Source organism: Corvus kubaryi, unplaced genomic scaffold (assembly GCF_017639235.1).
Source record: "Corvus kubaryi isolate FWS band 111438036 unplaced genomic scaffold, C.kubaryi_AGA036_p1.0 37266, whole genome shotgun sequence".
NCBI lineage: Eukaryota > Metazoa > Chordata > Aves > Passeriformes > Corvidae > Corvus > Corvus kubaryi.
In genome coordinates, this window is record NW_024581081.1 from 570466 (window position 1) to 587351 (window position 16886).

At 37.1% G+C, this 16886-nt stretch overlaps 1 protein-coding gene across 9 annotated transcripts in view; it reads left to right on the top strand.

Annotated features, from left to right (window-relative positions):
* Positions 1–16886, top strand: part of LTBP1 (latent transforming growth factor beta binding protein 1) — a 192548-nt gene that overhangs the window by 68827 nt on the left and 106835 nt on the right. The window lies entirely within an intron of this gene.

Below are 16886 nucleotides of genomic sequence, written 5' to 3' on the forward strand. Positions count from 1 at the left end.
TCATGTGAATTTTCAGCTGCAGGGATGCAACATACTAAGCTTGAGTTTTTGGTAAAATTCCTCCCTCAAAGTTTGTGTTAATAAATAGGGAAAATGACAGATTACACAAAAAGTTCTGTTTCCTCTTTTTTACTTGTTTAATATGTATCAAATGCACGTAAAATCTAGGGAACAGCTAACAGTGACTCGGTCTTCAAAAATTTGTTCGGCAGTTCCTTGGAGCTACAATCCTTTTTAAGCATGCATCAGCTTAAAACTTTTCTTACTGCTGAAAGTAAATCAGATTTCATATTTGGCATTTTTAGAAAATGAAATAATGTTAAGTCTAATTAAAGTTATAGAAGCCAGAAATGTCTTTGTTAATGTTTGTTCTTTCTGCTTGCTCAGTAAGAGTATCAACAGTATGCCAAACTAAACCCTGCAACTGTTTGTTGAAACAAATCCTGAAAGCTACCTAGGATAATGATTAGCATATTTTAACTGTATACTATATAGGCATTTGTGTGCAAGTATTTGCCTTGTTAGTTAAGATGTACAGATGTATGGGGACATACCTAAGCACTTCAAATTTGTCATTTCACATTATGATACCCTGAACTGCTCTTGGAAAGTAATTTTGTAGTTATCCTGAAAATATCATAGTACTGTTTTCTGAAAAAAGAACCTTAATTATTTTGCAGATTTCTAGTCAAAGAATGCCAAATATGAACACTGTAATTTTAGTCTCTGTCTAGAATAAACACAGAGTTCAGGCAGTGCTGAGGCTGGCCAATATTGCCGTTTTTCAAGTGCAGTGTATTTCATGCTCTGAGGGTGAGGGGGAAAAGCCTTTCCAAATTATTTTTCTTTTCTTCTGGACAGATGATACATAGAGTTCCCTCTTTTAACACTCCTACTAGACTGTCAGACTCTGTGTGAAAGCCCTTGAAGTTACTAACTCATTCCTTCATAGTATGCATGTTTGTAAAAATGTATGTTTTGGACTAATAGTAAAACCAGTGTTTAAAAACAAGAATAGAGCAAATTTTGGAGTTGGTTTGTGGTTGTTTGGAGGCACAAAAAAAAAGAAAAGTATTTTGTAAGAGAATGGTAAATCTAATACTTTAAAATCTGTGTTCACTGCCAATGCAGATTTTTACCAATGTTTTGGCAAGAACCCCAGCTAAGTAAGTTTTTTGCGTAATTTTCTGACTAGCATGAAAGGATAGGGTTATTCTTCCCCCCTTTCATTTGACCTAATTTTTCTATTGAAATTATGAAATGCTGAGAACGGGCAGTCGTGTAATTTGTCTGCTATGTAAATCTGTGCTGTAACATGACCTTCTCTCAAATACTTGAAAACTTGGAGAGTGGAAATTGACCTGTGAAGACGTGTTCCACACCTTCCTTCCTGGCCTCAGTCCACGCAGCTCTGATTCACTGGGTACAGTGGGCTGCTAGAAACATTCAACAAAAGCAGCCTATAATAGTATTTGATGGAAAGATAAGGGAGTGTTATGTTTAAAAATGTATAAAAGCAAGTTGCTACACATGGATAAGGATTTTTAACCTGCCTGTTAGCTATCTTCACTACTACATTTAAAAGACACAAAGCATTTACCACAGCTCTAGGTATTGTTGTTTTCAAAGAAGAGTAAGAAGGTCTGAACTAGCACTTAAAGGCTCTCCAATTAAAAACAAAAATGCTGCATGAACTTCTTAATAACTAGAGAAGAGGGATCCTACACCTGTAAATCGAATTCTTTCACCAGTCACAGTTTTCAGGAGCTTCGAAATCAGAAATTAAAATATATATTACTGAAATAATTTTTTATATCTGTTCTCTAGTGCCTTTCACTAGCTTAGACTTGTCCTGATGTCTCCTGCTACATAAAGCAGAAGTAATTTGTGTCTTCCAAGATCATTAATTTTTGTTATATTTTTAACAACTGAATTATGTTTAACTTGTGCTTTTTGCTTTCAAGTCCCTGCTTTAGCTTCTTTACTTACTGTTAATCCAAAGTGTGTGGAAATTCTTATGTAGATGACTTGATATTTAGAAATGCAACCATGAAACAGAATGTCATGTCACAAAATATGTATTTAAAGCAATAAGCAGCACTTTTTCAGCATGTTTTTTAAAAATATTTTCTCTTCCTAAAACCAGAGGAGATAGTCACATGCCCTATTTGGAAAAGTTTTAAATGGATTTTTGTAGCAGGAACAGCATTCTAGTACACGAGGCTGAATTTAGGTTCTCAGAGACAGATTAGTTAGAAATCACTTTACTTTGTTCTTAATAATAAATTATTTCTAATAATGACCCAGAGTAAATTTTTTTTGTTTCTTTTCAATTTTGTGCTGAATTTTGTAAACACTGCATTTTCAAAGAGAATAAATCGCCATACCTGCATTACAGTTACTCAAGCTTTGTCATTGATTATTTCAGGTTCTTAAAATGTGCTCAGTTTGTCAATTCAGCTGAAGCTTGATAGCAGTGAGCTCAGGCAAGGAACAGATCCCATTTCCTGAAAATTTTATACAATATGGATAAGCCATTAAAAATAAAAAGGGACAGACTGGGGGGAATGGTGCTTTTCAGGTAGCTGAGATCTTTGGCTGTGGTGAGGAATAGCTCCTAGCACACCAGTTGAAGGTGATGAAAGCTTGGTATTTAAAAGGAAGGACCTCTTTGACTGCCAGGCTGCTTCAGTGAAACTTTGGGGATTTTTGCAGTTTCATTTTGTGAATGGGATATGTTGCAGTTAAACTAACCAACCTCTAATATTTCATTGGCTTGGAGAATGAAAGCATTTAATCTGAGTGGAAACTTCTGCTGAATAGATGAATCTCATTATTCTGTTGGATTGATGCATGTGCAGTTTGTATGGTATTTCAGTCCTGATATATCTACAGAGGCTTGTAAAACAGGGTTGATACGGGTGCATGGGAAAGGATGGGAACAGAGTAGCACAGAAGGTTTCCGTCTCTTTCACTGTTGAAGTTACTCAGTGAAGTGTCCTGTTTCTACTCAAAATTAGTCCATTTTCCAATTTTGAAATGAATTATCTTCCTGTTAAGAGTGGGAGGACAATGACTAATTTGTAACTGTAAAATGAAGCAGTAAGGAATCAGTAAATGCCCAAATTAATATTTTAATGCTTTTCTATTTTTCTTCCACTATTGTATATATATATATTTAATTATAGATTTACATTCGATTGTTTCCCATGGAATCTGTGCGTCATTAATTCAACAGGAATGACAGAACTTAGTAAAGGAATCAGTCATTTAATACTTAGGTTCATATTCACTGTTCATTTGCAGCTCCACATCTCATTTAAAGTGGTTCATTCAAACAGTTTTAAATGAGAAGTCAAAGTTCCATGCTAGTCAGTGAAAGTGCATATCTTTCTGTAGAAATTTTGTGTCTGAGCACTTGGCAGTATCTGTGTCAAATAAGGAAACAGAATGGTAGAATTATAGAAAGGTTTGGCTTGGAAGGGACCTTAAAGATGATTTACTTCCAACCCGCAGCCATGGGCAGGGACACCTTCTTCTAGACCAGGTTGCTTAGAGCCCCATCCAGCCTGGACTTGAGCACCTCCAGGGTTGGGGCATCTACAGCTTCTCTGGGCAACCTGTGCCAGTGCCTCACCACCCTCACAGTGAAGAATTTCTTCCCCATATCTAATCTAAATCTACGCTCTTTCAGTTTAAAGCCCCTCCCCCCCATGTCCTGTCCATGCCCATGTAAAATGTCCCTCTCCAGCTCTCTTGCAGGCCCCCTTTAGGGGAGGCTGGAAGGCTGCTATAAGGTCACCTTGGAGCCTTCTCTAGGTGAACGTGGTGTCTTAAGTAAAAATGTATCTGATCCTTCTTATTTAATCATAAATTTTGAAATTTTCAGCATGGATCACAGTGACCTGGATATTCTGTACCCTGTTACAATAATGCTGAAATTATGTTGCCTCTTGAATTTTGGCACTTTTCCTACTGGAATTTTCTATCAAAAATTTTTCCAGCTTTACTGTGTTGACTCTGTATAAATGTTTTTAGATAATTGAGGTTGTCCAGAAGTTTCCAATTACGTATAGACAGAAACTTCCAAGAAGCAGCAGAAGCATTTTGCTCAAATTTTATTTGGTCTTCTTCTGAAAGCAATGAAAATTTGACCAATATATTTTAAAACAATAGGTTATTCAAAGGAAATTTAGTAAGAAGACTCACTATGTAATTATTATTCTAACATAATTTCCTATCTAGCAAAGAGTTTAAAAAGCATAACTATTTAGAATTGCAAAAATTTAAGGCAGTTATTTTACAAAATGTGGATAGAATTCCTGAACCTATGTGACCATGAATTACTGTTAGTGTTGTAGGAGTTAGCATTGCTTTTTATTCAAGCACTTCAGGTATTATCAAAGAAGAGTGTTGGTTAAAAATGTCAGTTGCCTGCAAGCAAGGCAGCCTGTTGGCAAGCCAGCCAACTGCCTTTATCTGTAGATTACGTATGAAGTCCAAGAGAAGTGATTGGTGTTTCCTTGCTACCATTTAGTATGTATTAAAGCTGTCATTTCTTTGCTCCCTATGATACATTCTGCACATGTCCTACCACCTTGGTGAGGAACTGTAAGACTATGACATTTGAGGTGGATTTTTTAGTAACCTTTTGATGAACAGGCATGTAAATAGTATTGGTGGCATGTAAAGGCATATAAAAGACCAACATCTTGTGGAGTATTTGTGTAGATTTTTAAGACTTTACAGTCACAGTCTCTTCTGGCAGCTTGTGAGGTACATACTGTACAGTTTTTTACCCATTATATTTTACCCTTTTATTTTACTGGGTTTAGTAAGAGTTGCTAGAAAGGTAACATGTTAGAAGAGATGCTTTCTTCTCTGTTTTGAAGTGGTGTTTGCTATTTGGTTAATGGTGTCAGCCTGTGTAGGTAACCCATCATGTATGACCTATGTAACTCTGCCCAGACCACTATTCCTGTGGCTCCATCTGAGACTTAGCAGATGAACACGTGGAGGATTTAAAATAATTGCTAGCACATGTCACGCAGAGATTTTTTAAATTCTTTTTGGTAACATAAGTGAGAAGTGATTTTATTTTAATGTTTTAAAAAAATCTTTGCTTTTCAACTTTATATGTTCCATCAGACAACCTAATTGAAGAGAAGCTTATTTCTGGAATAACTACTTAGCTCAAGAACAGCATATGGTAATTCACAGTTTGCTTTTAGTAGTATATTCTCTGTGGGTAAGAATGAAGTGTTACTTTGAAATAGCCTTGCGTTTTGCGCTTGAACTTGCAAATATGAAGAAGCTGTGATGCAAGAACCTTGCTATTCCTTTAGTATTATCACTTTTGTCCTTTTCTGTCCTTCTCTGGTAGCTACCTTGCAGCCTTATTTGGTAAAAGATTTGTTCTTGTAGTAATTATAATTTGTGCATTGTCAGACTTCGTTGGTTTATGCTTTTTTGCTGCCAAATGAAATACTATTTCCTTTAACAGACACGTGAAAATTTCAGAATTCTTGGACGACTTGGCTAAAATAATAACTTTTTAAACTTTCTGCAACAGTAGTTCAAAGAAGTTGGTCAGTCTGTCAGTGTGTGTGTCTCAGGAAAAAATACTAAGAAAAGGACATTGGGATTTATCCACTGCTTTATCTGGTAATTTGAAATTTAATCTGTACAGATGATGACTATGATAGAAATATTCATGCAGCAACATCATAATAGCTGTAGCAAAATGAAGGCCAAGTATTTTTCCTCAGGCAGTGAACTGAGTAGCTAAAATAAAAAGGACAGATAACAGCAGGACTATTATTATGAATTCTTCTTTGCCTTATGGAAGATACTGGGGAAAAAAGGTATTTCCTAGCCTGAAGAGCCAATGCAAAATGATTTGGGAGGAACCACTTATGACCATCAATTCAAAAGACATTTCTTTCTTCCAGTCCCCCTTTCTTCTATAAATAAATTTGAGCTGACAGCAGGATGAATTAATTTGCTTACAGTCCAGGTAGTGTAGTATAGGCTTTTCTAATCTGAAATACTAGTGGACTACAATTTAATCCTGTAATGTAAGTGTACAATTCTATAGACTGAGCAAAGATCAGGTTTTAATGCATTTTCAATTATGGGCCTCCAATGCTCAAATTACAAAGAAAAATTGTATTTTAAGGATTTTGTTAGTTTTTGATATCCACATCTGTTCAGAAAGAATGATTTCTTTCCCCCATGTATTTATCAGAACTTGCCATCAACAAATAGTTCTGGTTTCTACCATGGAGCTTACAGCATCTGTGAGCTGTTTCTTCATAATCTTAAAATAATTATTCAAAATTGACATCTTTACCTCAGATTCCAGTGGAGGCCAGACGCTAATTTAAAAAAAAGAAATTGTTCAGTCACATGATTTTAATGAGGTTGAACTCATACAAACCTGTTAGCAACTCATTTCCACTCCCTTGCTCACCTTAAAGACTTCAGACCATCACCATGAAGCAAAAGTCCATCTGCTCTCAAAGTACTCCCCAAACCGTCTGTTACAGAGAACACAGTTTTTGGATGTGCAGTCATAGGAAAAACCACAAATGGAAATGGTACAAAATCCACACCTGCAGTCATTCAAAAACACATGGAGTATGTTTCTCTCAAAGTTAAAGCAAAACAGAACACAAAGTTAAAATGCATAATGTTTTATTTTACTGTATATGGTTTTAATTTATAGGGATTAGTTTATGTACATCTGACTTGAAGTACTGTAAAAAGAGAACTGAGAGTGCATTTATTTGAATGATTACATTGTTGCATATTCAAATAAACACAATACCTTGTACAGCTGTAATTTTGTTATTGCTAAACTAAATGTCTTTGCACATACCTCACTGAAGATCAAGTGTATACCAGCTTTGGCTTAGAAAAGACGTTGCCTCTAAAGAGTAAGAAAGAGCAAGAAAAAAGTTGCCTCTAAAGAAGAGGAAAGAGTCTGAAAATTTTCTCTGCATGTTGAAATATGGCGTATATCATTAATAGATTTCTTAGCAAATGGGTTTGTATTTAATGTGTCCTTCTGGGCTTAGCACAGTCAAAAGGAAGCAAGCAGCTACCACTGCTCTGTTGATCACAGTCTTTCCCCATTCAGCCTTTCTACTGTTTGTTCTGGTTTTTTATTCTCCTCCAGATAATTCTCATCCTGTGTAGTCTGTATAGCCTTCATCTATCCATTCCACCTGTAATTAGCTCTTAGATTTGAGTATCACTGTAATTGAGAGTCCTGTTTTGTAGTGTAGAGGCTCTGGGATTCCTGGATTTTTCTTTTGGAACATGAACTTTATCTTTGTTATGTAGGCACTTAAATTCAGTGAGTTTTCTATGTGTCCATAAAAACAGGGTGAACCATGAACTTTCAACCAGGGATTTATGAATGTGAATCAAATTGAAGTCTATGGGAGCTGTAAACTTTTTTTCTGTTAATCTCTTGCAAAGTCTTGAGGGATGCTAGTCAATGAATAGAAGGAAAATTAGGTATTTGCTGATTGCACAGGAAGAGGATTGAGTTTTAAGAAACCAAACAGAGTATTTCTGATCTATATTTTACTCATCCAAATAATTTATTCATTTCTCATTTTGGTTGTATTTTCAGTTTAATTTAAAGAGAATAAGATGAGCTATTAAATCAAAATTTTATATTGGATGTTACTCAGATATTTCAAGTTTAGGGAAACTTTTAGCAACTGTTCCTCTCATAATTTAGGAATGACTTCTTTGACTTCTCCCTGAGAGGGACTGCCTTTGTCAATAGGATGTATAGGGCAGTGGTCTCCAAACTTTTTTGATTGCACATTCCTATCAATAAAATACTTTTGAACACTCTCCCTCATATGTATATATTTATAAATTACATATACGTACTACTGTATGTATCATCTGTTTGTACATTATAAACCACAGACGAAATAGAAAGTAAAAATGCATCAGAAAAAGACTAAGTGAACTCTATTGAAAATTTATTTTATTTATTAATGGTACAGAACATATTTCTTTCCTGCATCCCAGTACATTTTCTGGCACACTGAGTGGGATGAGCACACCCTGCTTTGGAAACTGCTGGTATAGGTAACCAGGGGAGACCAGCTTCATAACATACGCTGTAATACTACCTTTCTATAGTTAATATGAGTCCATTGCATCTCTCTTATTTATTATTTGAATATCTTAAACTCAGCCTGTTAGATGCTATATATGTAGTGCTAGAACACCTTACTCAGACCAGCATTGTCGTGTGAAGCTTCTCAATGAGGTTGTACACAGCTCAGGGGAATTTGGTGCATGGTTAAGTTGCTTGGAACTGGACACAACCAGGCAGAGCATTGATTGTGTTTTAGGTTTACAAAGCTTGTGCAACAATTTATACAGCTATTATGGTTATAAGAACCACCATGTGTGGTGAAGTTGTGTATTTTTAATGAATTTCCAACTGTACATTCTCTGCGGAGTAATCTTTATTCTTCCTATTCACTAGCAGTGATTCTGCTCCTTTCCTCCTTCAGAACTCCAGGATTTGAGTTTCTAGGTTTTCACTGGTCTCCTATGACCTAATTTATTACTCAAACTCTGAACAACATCCATCCCATTCTCGCATTGTGTCACCTCCTCAAGGTCAACTCCCTAGAAAACTTTCCAATTTCTTGTGATGTAGTCAGTGCCAGCAAATCATAGCATATGTTTTTTAACTATTCCATGAACATTTGGATTATGAGCTATTATCTGTATGTTAATGAATATCCAATTTAAAGAATCTAGTCCTACTTTGTTCTTCTTGTAGATGTTTTTACTCCAAAAAGAGCACTGCAGTAATGTTACAGTAATGAGAGAGCAGTCTCCTGATGTTTGGAAATTTTTGTCATGACTAAAGTTTCTGTGGCTTTTCTTTTTCTATTTTAAACATAATTTTATCATTTGAGGATGTCTTGTGGTATGATGGGATGCAGTAGATCAATGTTTATAGACCATTTGGATCTAAGTTTGGGTGTTCATCTGGCTCACGAAATCATACTGAGATACCTCAGTCAAGAACCTAGTAGTAAATGGGTGATGAGATGCACCCATATGGCAAGTTGGCCTGTGGATGTCCTTACTGGCCTGCTGGGTGAGCCTCTCTTCAGTGACAGACCAGAAAACCTCAAGTAACAGCACTCCTAACTTGTGTTGTTCAAGCAGGCACAAAAGGTTAAATGGGAATGAATCTCAGCTGTTGTGGTTTAACCCCAGCCGGCAATTACCATGCAGCCTCTCACTTCCTCATCAGCAGGACTGGGGAGAGAATGGGGACAATAAAAGTGGGAAAACTCATGGGTTGAGATAGAGACAATTTAATAGAGAAAGCAAAAAGCCATGCATGCAAGCAAAGTAAAACTAGGAATTAATTCAGTGCTTCCCATGGGCAGGGAGGTGTTCAGCCATTCCCAGGAGATCAAGGCCCCATCACATGTAGTGGTGACTTGGGAAGATGAACACCATCACTGAGAATGTCCCTCCCTTCCTCCTTCTTCCCCCCCAGCTTTATATAATGAGCATGATGTCCTATGGTCTGGAATACCCCTTTGGTCAGCTGGGGTCACCTTTCCTGGCTCTGTCTCCTCTCGATTTCCTGTGCATCCCCAGCCTCTTTGCCAGTGTGGAAGTGCACAAAGAAGAAAAGGCCTTGGCTCTGTGTAAGCCCTGCTCAGCAACAACAAAAACCTCTCTACATTATCAACTGTGTTCAGCACAAACCCAACACAGCTGCATACCAGCCACTGTGAAGAAGATTAAGTCTAAGCCAGCTGAAACCAGCACATCATCTTAAATATCTATTATTCAGTTGCCAGAAACGGTAAGGATGCTGATGTCCCTGGCCAGTGTCAGCTTTATTACTTCTGTGGTCTTCACAGCCTTTGCATAACAGAGGCATGCCCAATGGCTTAAACGTTTCTCAGAACATTCTGCTGCTTTATCTGATGTAACCAAGTAGTTAGATGTCTATGCTAGTGGGTGTTACTCTATGCAAGAGTCCAGTACGTTTTCTGGAAATAGCCTAATAGCAGAACAGGTGTCAGAGCAGAGAATCAGTTCACTGACTTCTTCAGATTGTAACAGTGCATGAGCAATGACAGCCTAGTGTGATTGTGGTCAAATTACTCATTAATCCTGTTGTCCTGAAAGGTGGGTAGGGCTCCTCAGCTGGCACCTGAAGGGAAGAGTATAGTCTGGAAGGATCCTGTAGCAATAAAGATGCTTGCGTTTCATTGTTACCTGTCCTTCTGTTGAATTCTTGTTCTATTGAAGGCAGGTATGTTTCAATAACATTAATAAATACTTGTTAGCATTACATGTGCTCAGGCACATGAAACACTATACAGAAGGGTAAGTCTTAAAAATGCTGGGAACATAGGAAGGTAGTTTTCATCTGACACTGTACATCTTGACTTCAGCATTCCCACTTTGATGATGGCAATTAAGAAGTTACTCAGGACTGCTTAAATTGATACCTATAATGTCTTTCTTTATACTGCAGCATGCTTGTTTTAAACAAGGGTGTTAATTTGTTGCACTTACAAAGCCAGCTTTTCCTAGTTATTTTATTTCAGAGGAAAATAAATATCAATGCACTAGAAATCCAAAGAAATGTCTGGAGTAGCTTTTTTGTATGTGTTAGCATTGTTATCAGAGGTCTGACACTGGCCATTTGTAAGGCATTAATTCCCGATAAACAGTAAAAGGTGGGTTTTTGGTTTTCGTGGTATACTGAGTCTAAGCCTAACTGTTGTGGTATACTCAGTATATCAGGGTGATAAATTCAAATAAAGTCAATAGATTCGCCACCTACGATCAGGGTAGGAGTGACTCAGATGATTCCTTACCTAGCTTCCAAAAATAGTGTCTGAATCATCTCAGATATTGAGAATATTAGAAGCAGAGTTAGCAAAGATTGACTATGCATCATATCTGTTAGTAAAAATCCTCCTGTCAATCATTTTGCAGCTACCATAACTTTTACTATACCCTTTCTATATTGACTAAGCACAGCATTAGGTGATTTTCCATGGCACAGCATACACTTTATTTTTCTGATAGCATTTGAATATTCTGTTTCTCATCCATCCTGTTCTTTCCAGATTGTAACACTAGGAGTTTTATTGGCAGCTGTTGGTCAGATGGTGCTCATTTAAGTCACGTACACACAGATGTATGTTGCATTTGGCATGTCTGAGGATAGGTGACTTATCACATGAGTTTGGAAGGATGTGATACAGGGCCAATGAGACTCCCATCCCACTGGGAACCACAATGAGAGATGAGTGAAATACCTGGGGACATGTTTGATGTCTCTTGGTTGACTCTGTGTACGCATCTTCGAGTTGTCAACATCCAGCTTTTCTTCCTGAGCTGTTTTAAAGTACTGAGTTTAAAACTGAGGAAGACAGATGATTAGTACAGTGAAATAATCTAGTGCATGTTCATTCTGGATTTCTTGCTGATCATGATGCTCGCTCAACAAATGTATATTTCTCTGTAACATATTGAAGCCTTGCCCTTTATGATCTGAACTTGCTACCCCCAAATTTCAGTATCAGGATGTTCCATAGCTGACAGTGTAGCCTCCAATAGCTCCAGAAAACATGCATGATCCAGACGGGAATAACACCACAAAGCTTGCTTATTTTGGCTGTAATTTGGTTTGCTTAGCTGGTTAAATAGCGATATTTACGATCCCATTCCCAAGTGGGGGTGCATTTAAAGATCCCTTGGTAATAATAGTTTAAAAATATAAGGCAAATTCTAATGAAGTCAGTAACCATGCTAAATTACAATAGCTGAGAGCCCAATTTAGTAGCTGCATATTTTTTTATCATAGGTTTAGGTTTTGAGCTAGGTTCCTGTTTGAAAATTTTCCCTGCAGTGTTGCAGATTTTACCTCTTTCCAGAAGAAACATCTCAAGTGCCTTCACTAACATGTTCACATAAGTAGGCCAGTCACAGGAGCTGGGTGTCACTTCACTGTTTTCAGTGATGAGCAGAAAAAATCACTCTTACATCTGGTGCTGGAGCTCTTGCTATCAGATCTACTTTTAAAAATTGTGTTTTGTTGTTGCAATGGAATATTTATATTAAAAGTTGTCAAAATACAAACATTAGGATAAATTCAGAGGTGAATGCAGAGGTATTATACTATTAACACCACTTAAAGATTTTATTTTCTCCCTTTGCTTCCAAAGCACAAGTTTGCGATATCAAGATTATCTGAATGTTACTAAAGTAACCAAATAGTTAATTTATTTTTTTGTTTGCAACTTCTTTACATATTTACATATTTTTTACATTGCAACTTCTTCTGAATTGCAGCCAGGAATCTGAAGAGAAAAGAGTTTAGGATGAATTAGTTAGAAAGTTGAGGTGCCACAAGTAAGATGTAGGGGAAAAAAAGTAGGGAAGAGTCTAAACCAGAGGGATAGCGTCACTACTGTAGTTCATGCTTCTGTGCCTTTTATAAGTTACTGTTAGAGTTTCTGCAATTAGAATGTAGAAATAAGTCTAGAGCAATTGTGCAGATCCATGTGTGCCACCTCTGGGTTTCAGCTTTTACCTAAAACGTGTGGTGTTTCAGAGCACTATATTAAAAGAATATTGCATATGGCAGTGCATGCGCATTCAGCACAGTGAATGCCATCCCTGCTTTCCTGTGACAGTTTGTGCTTGGTAGATCTGCGTGCTAGTCCCTGTGCTTTCTGTGTGCTTAGTAACAGGGTGGATGAAAGATGCCCAAACAGCTGGGGGGCATGTAGTAATGCTGGATAACTATAGTAACTCAGAGACAAAATTAATCTGCTCTTTGTGATGCATCCAGTGGAAATACTGTTATCTAAATGAGCAGTTCAAGGTTTTCCTTGGCAAGTCTGTTGGTGTAATTGAATAGTGCTTACGCTTGAATTGTTGATAGTACCTAAGTAGAAAAGGCAAAGAGTGGTGAGGGAAACTCAAATGTTCCCTGAGGTGTAAAAGAAAAGGAATTTGGAGACTCAGATGAGGAACATTTCAAAACCCATCTTCGTTCTCTCTAACACTGGTTACAGGAAGGGAGTTTCCATCCATCCTAGGGGTTTTGTTTGGGTAAGCATGGGCTATTTTTTGAGGATTAAGAGGATTGAGGTGCTTGGAATTTGTTTTGTTACACATGGTTTTGATTAAATGAAAACATTTGGACTTGATTAAATTAGTTTATCTGGAGCTGTTCAAGGTTGTTTGAGTATTGGAAACAAATTAGATTATGTAATTACATGAACAAACTGTATTTATCAGTGGTTTCCTAGCTGCTTTGTTGATGATTTCATGCCCTGTACTAGTGTTTCCAACCCATAGCTGTGGCAGCTTTATTGGACTTCATCTTGCAAATGTTCTTTTTCTATGCATTGAGCTTTTCAGAGACTCCCTGTGGGGGCATCTTGATGCACCTCTCTGCTTACCTCATTTCTGTGATACCCACCGAGCTCTGCCAGACTGGGAAGTGTTAAGGCTTTTGAATGCCAGAGGAATCAAAGCTTGTTATTACCAGTTAAATGCCCAAGGATGGGAAGAATACTTAAAATGTTTGTATTTTCTTACATCTGTCTCCACATTTCTAAAGGATGTGTGTTCATTTATAGTAAAAAATAATTAGGTTTGTTCAAACATATATTGGCTGTTCCTTAAGAAACCATTGAGAGATTTAGTTTGCAGTAGACCCGAGTGAGGAATTTGTTGCCTTTCTCAAAGCCATTAATACTTTCTTTGCTTTGTTTGTAAGATACCCACATGTGAACTGAAATTTCTTCTAAACTTACACAGACCTATCTTCACATTTTTATCGAGGTCTGAGCCAGAGGGTTTCACTCCACAATGGATTTTATTTCTTTTATTTTTTCTTCTCATAGGAAATGGTAACAGCCCAATGAGAATCAGGCTCCAGTGCACACTTTTTCTGAATGCCAGTTGAGAACTTAAGTGCAAACCCAGCATCTTCAAATGGTCTCTCCCAAAAAGCATGGATCTGTTTTTTGTCAGGAATGTCCCCTATGCCTCTGGCAGTATTCTACCATTCTGTTTAGGTTCTTCAGCCTCAATGACAAAACAAAGCAAAAAACTTACATGAGAGGTTGAGCTGTTTAAACATACCCTGGCTTTATGTCCTGTTTCTGTCTTAAGTGGTCATTTCCCCAGGGCTCCTTGGTCTTTGTTAAACAGAAGTTCCCAAAACCTTTGTCAAGGAAAAGCAGTGTTTCCTTCCTCTGCCTTTTTGAAGGCTTACGCTCCTCCAGCTCACTTTTCTCAAATGGTCTGTGTGTAATTCCAGTTCTGATGAAGTTGTGGGCCTGTGATTTCCAGCACCAGTGTCATAATCAAATGCAGCCTCTACTCTTGGCCATAAACTACCTGAGGAAATAATGCAACAAGAGTATGGGCTGCTTACACCTATTTAAAATAATCAGGAATTTTATTTCAATGTGGTGTGGGGTTTTTTCTTTATCTTTTATTTGTGTTTTGTTTTGTTTTGAGGGGGTTTTTCTAAGTTCTCATAATATTTGCCATTTGAGATTGTCAAGTTTTCAGTTTAGCCTGGAGATTGCATCCTATTTGTTTTTACATGGCTGAGTTGAACTTACAGTTGTATATTTCACAATTTAAAATTTTTATTACAGAACTTTATATTCTCAGAATAGATTTCATGTATTCTCACTTAAACTTCCTTCCTCATACATTTGGCCAGAGATGTAAATCAGTTGCCAGTTAACTGAGTGATTTGCACCACATGATAATATGTGAAGCTTGGAATTGTTATTTCCTGTTATGTTTAAATACTGAGGCATTAAAAATTCTTAATTATTTACCTCATACTAGACCTTTTAGTGTCATTTGTTTACACTTATTTGTACAAGTTATTTGTGTGGATGTCCAAAGCAAACAGTTATGAGAAGGAACATGAACTACTTCTTATCTATTGGCATCTTCCTTCCCAGTATTTTTAGCACAAACTTTTTGCTTGAAAACAAAGCTTTTCACGTGCCCATTCATTCATTACCTACCAGATTCCTGCAGGAGAGGAACACGTGAAAAGTGCCTGGTGGTGCAGGTACCCATGCAACTTGGCCTTCTGCATGTCAATTGCTTTATAGGAACAGTAGCATAGAAAAAAAAAATTATTTTGGTGGAAATACTGGATATATTTATGTTGTTTAAAAGGTGGATTTTGCACATTACGTTGTTGCCTTAACCCTGGAGATAGGGGGAAGAAAATCTGTAAGATAGATGTCTTGCACTCAAGGAATTCCACAGTAAAACTGTTTTTGTTTGCCTTTGTTTCACTGTATTTCTTTCAAACACCAAACTGCTCCCCCCTTAATGCTATTTCACACTGTTTCATTGTGTGATTTTACTTTGCAAGAAAACCACCTTAGTGTTCAGCCTTGCTCAGGCACATCTTTAAAAGTACTAAAATTCTTTCTATGTTTTCTGTATTACAGTGCAGCCACTTGTTTGTGGCTGCTCAGGAAGAAACGGTACCAGAGAGAGAGACAGATGTTTGTCATGTTTTAGTTACTGCTGTGGTCAACCCCCCTTCATTTTGCTCTGAAGTAACAGCAGTTCTGTAAGGATGTCTTTTATACACTCAGATGAAGTCCCAACAAAGGTTAAGACCCAAAAAAAATAAGCTTGTGCTGTCATGAGTAGCCTTCCAAGGTTGACTAGGACCACTGGCACAATGCTACAGCTTGAAGTACTTTCAGTCAGTTTATATTAAATGAAAATATAAGATAAGACAAGAAAAATATTAAATATACTTTTGCAGAGCACAGTGAAAAAACAGTTCTGGCAGTTTGCATTGTGCGTGGACCTATCCGGCAATCAGGCTTTGACATTCCAGACCCTGTCTGTGCAGTGTGAGGGTGCTCTGTGACGAGCTGGGCTGAGTGCATTGTTTCTTGAGCGTGTTTCCTGGGCCAAGGGAATTACACAGCTGAGTTGGAACTCCTTGGGCTGCTGAGTGTCTTACTTTGTGCATCACACAACACACGGGTTCCTTTTCCAACACTGGCCTTCTATGGTATTTATAATAGTAATAGCCTGTGGTTGTCCAGAGGTCACAGCAATTTGAATAATGAGCTTTACATTCTTAATTACCTTGCATTATCTACAGTTTGTCATTTTTATTGTAATTCATTACAGACCAAGCAATGCCAATCCAGGAAAATGCCATGATTATGTGAAGGTTTTTATTTTTTTAAGTCAGAATCTTATCCTAAATCTGACAAATGGATACTGAACACTACTTGTCAAATACTATTTGATTCCTGACAAAAACGACCTTTGTTTGTCTTGAACTGAAACTTACGGAATTTTTCCTGTTGTTTTCACATCATTTAGTTCTTGAAAATTCTGACAGCTCATTTACATTGTGAATGATTATAAAATCCTACATCTTTAGAAAGTGCTGAACCATGCCTATTACTGCATGTATCTCTGAATTGAGAAATATTTTTCATTTGATGTTGACATTTTTCATGTTTCATCTGATAATTTATATTGCTGTACACGTGCAAGTGCTACCTGGCACAGAAATAATTACCCTTGTCTTTATATTGGAGTTACAAGGTTTTAATGCTTTGGAGTTTGTCTATGAAATCATTTCAGTAGAATCTCTTGATATTTTTATCATCTTCGTGGGTGGATACAAACTAGCTTCTTTTATCTGAGAAATAAATGTTGAGCAAAAATCTAGGTCCTCTGCAAGAAATAGTTTTCTAGAGAACAACCAAGGCTTAAAGTCAAAATGAAATATTTGTCCCCACTACTTTCTATTCTCTTGTGAGTTT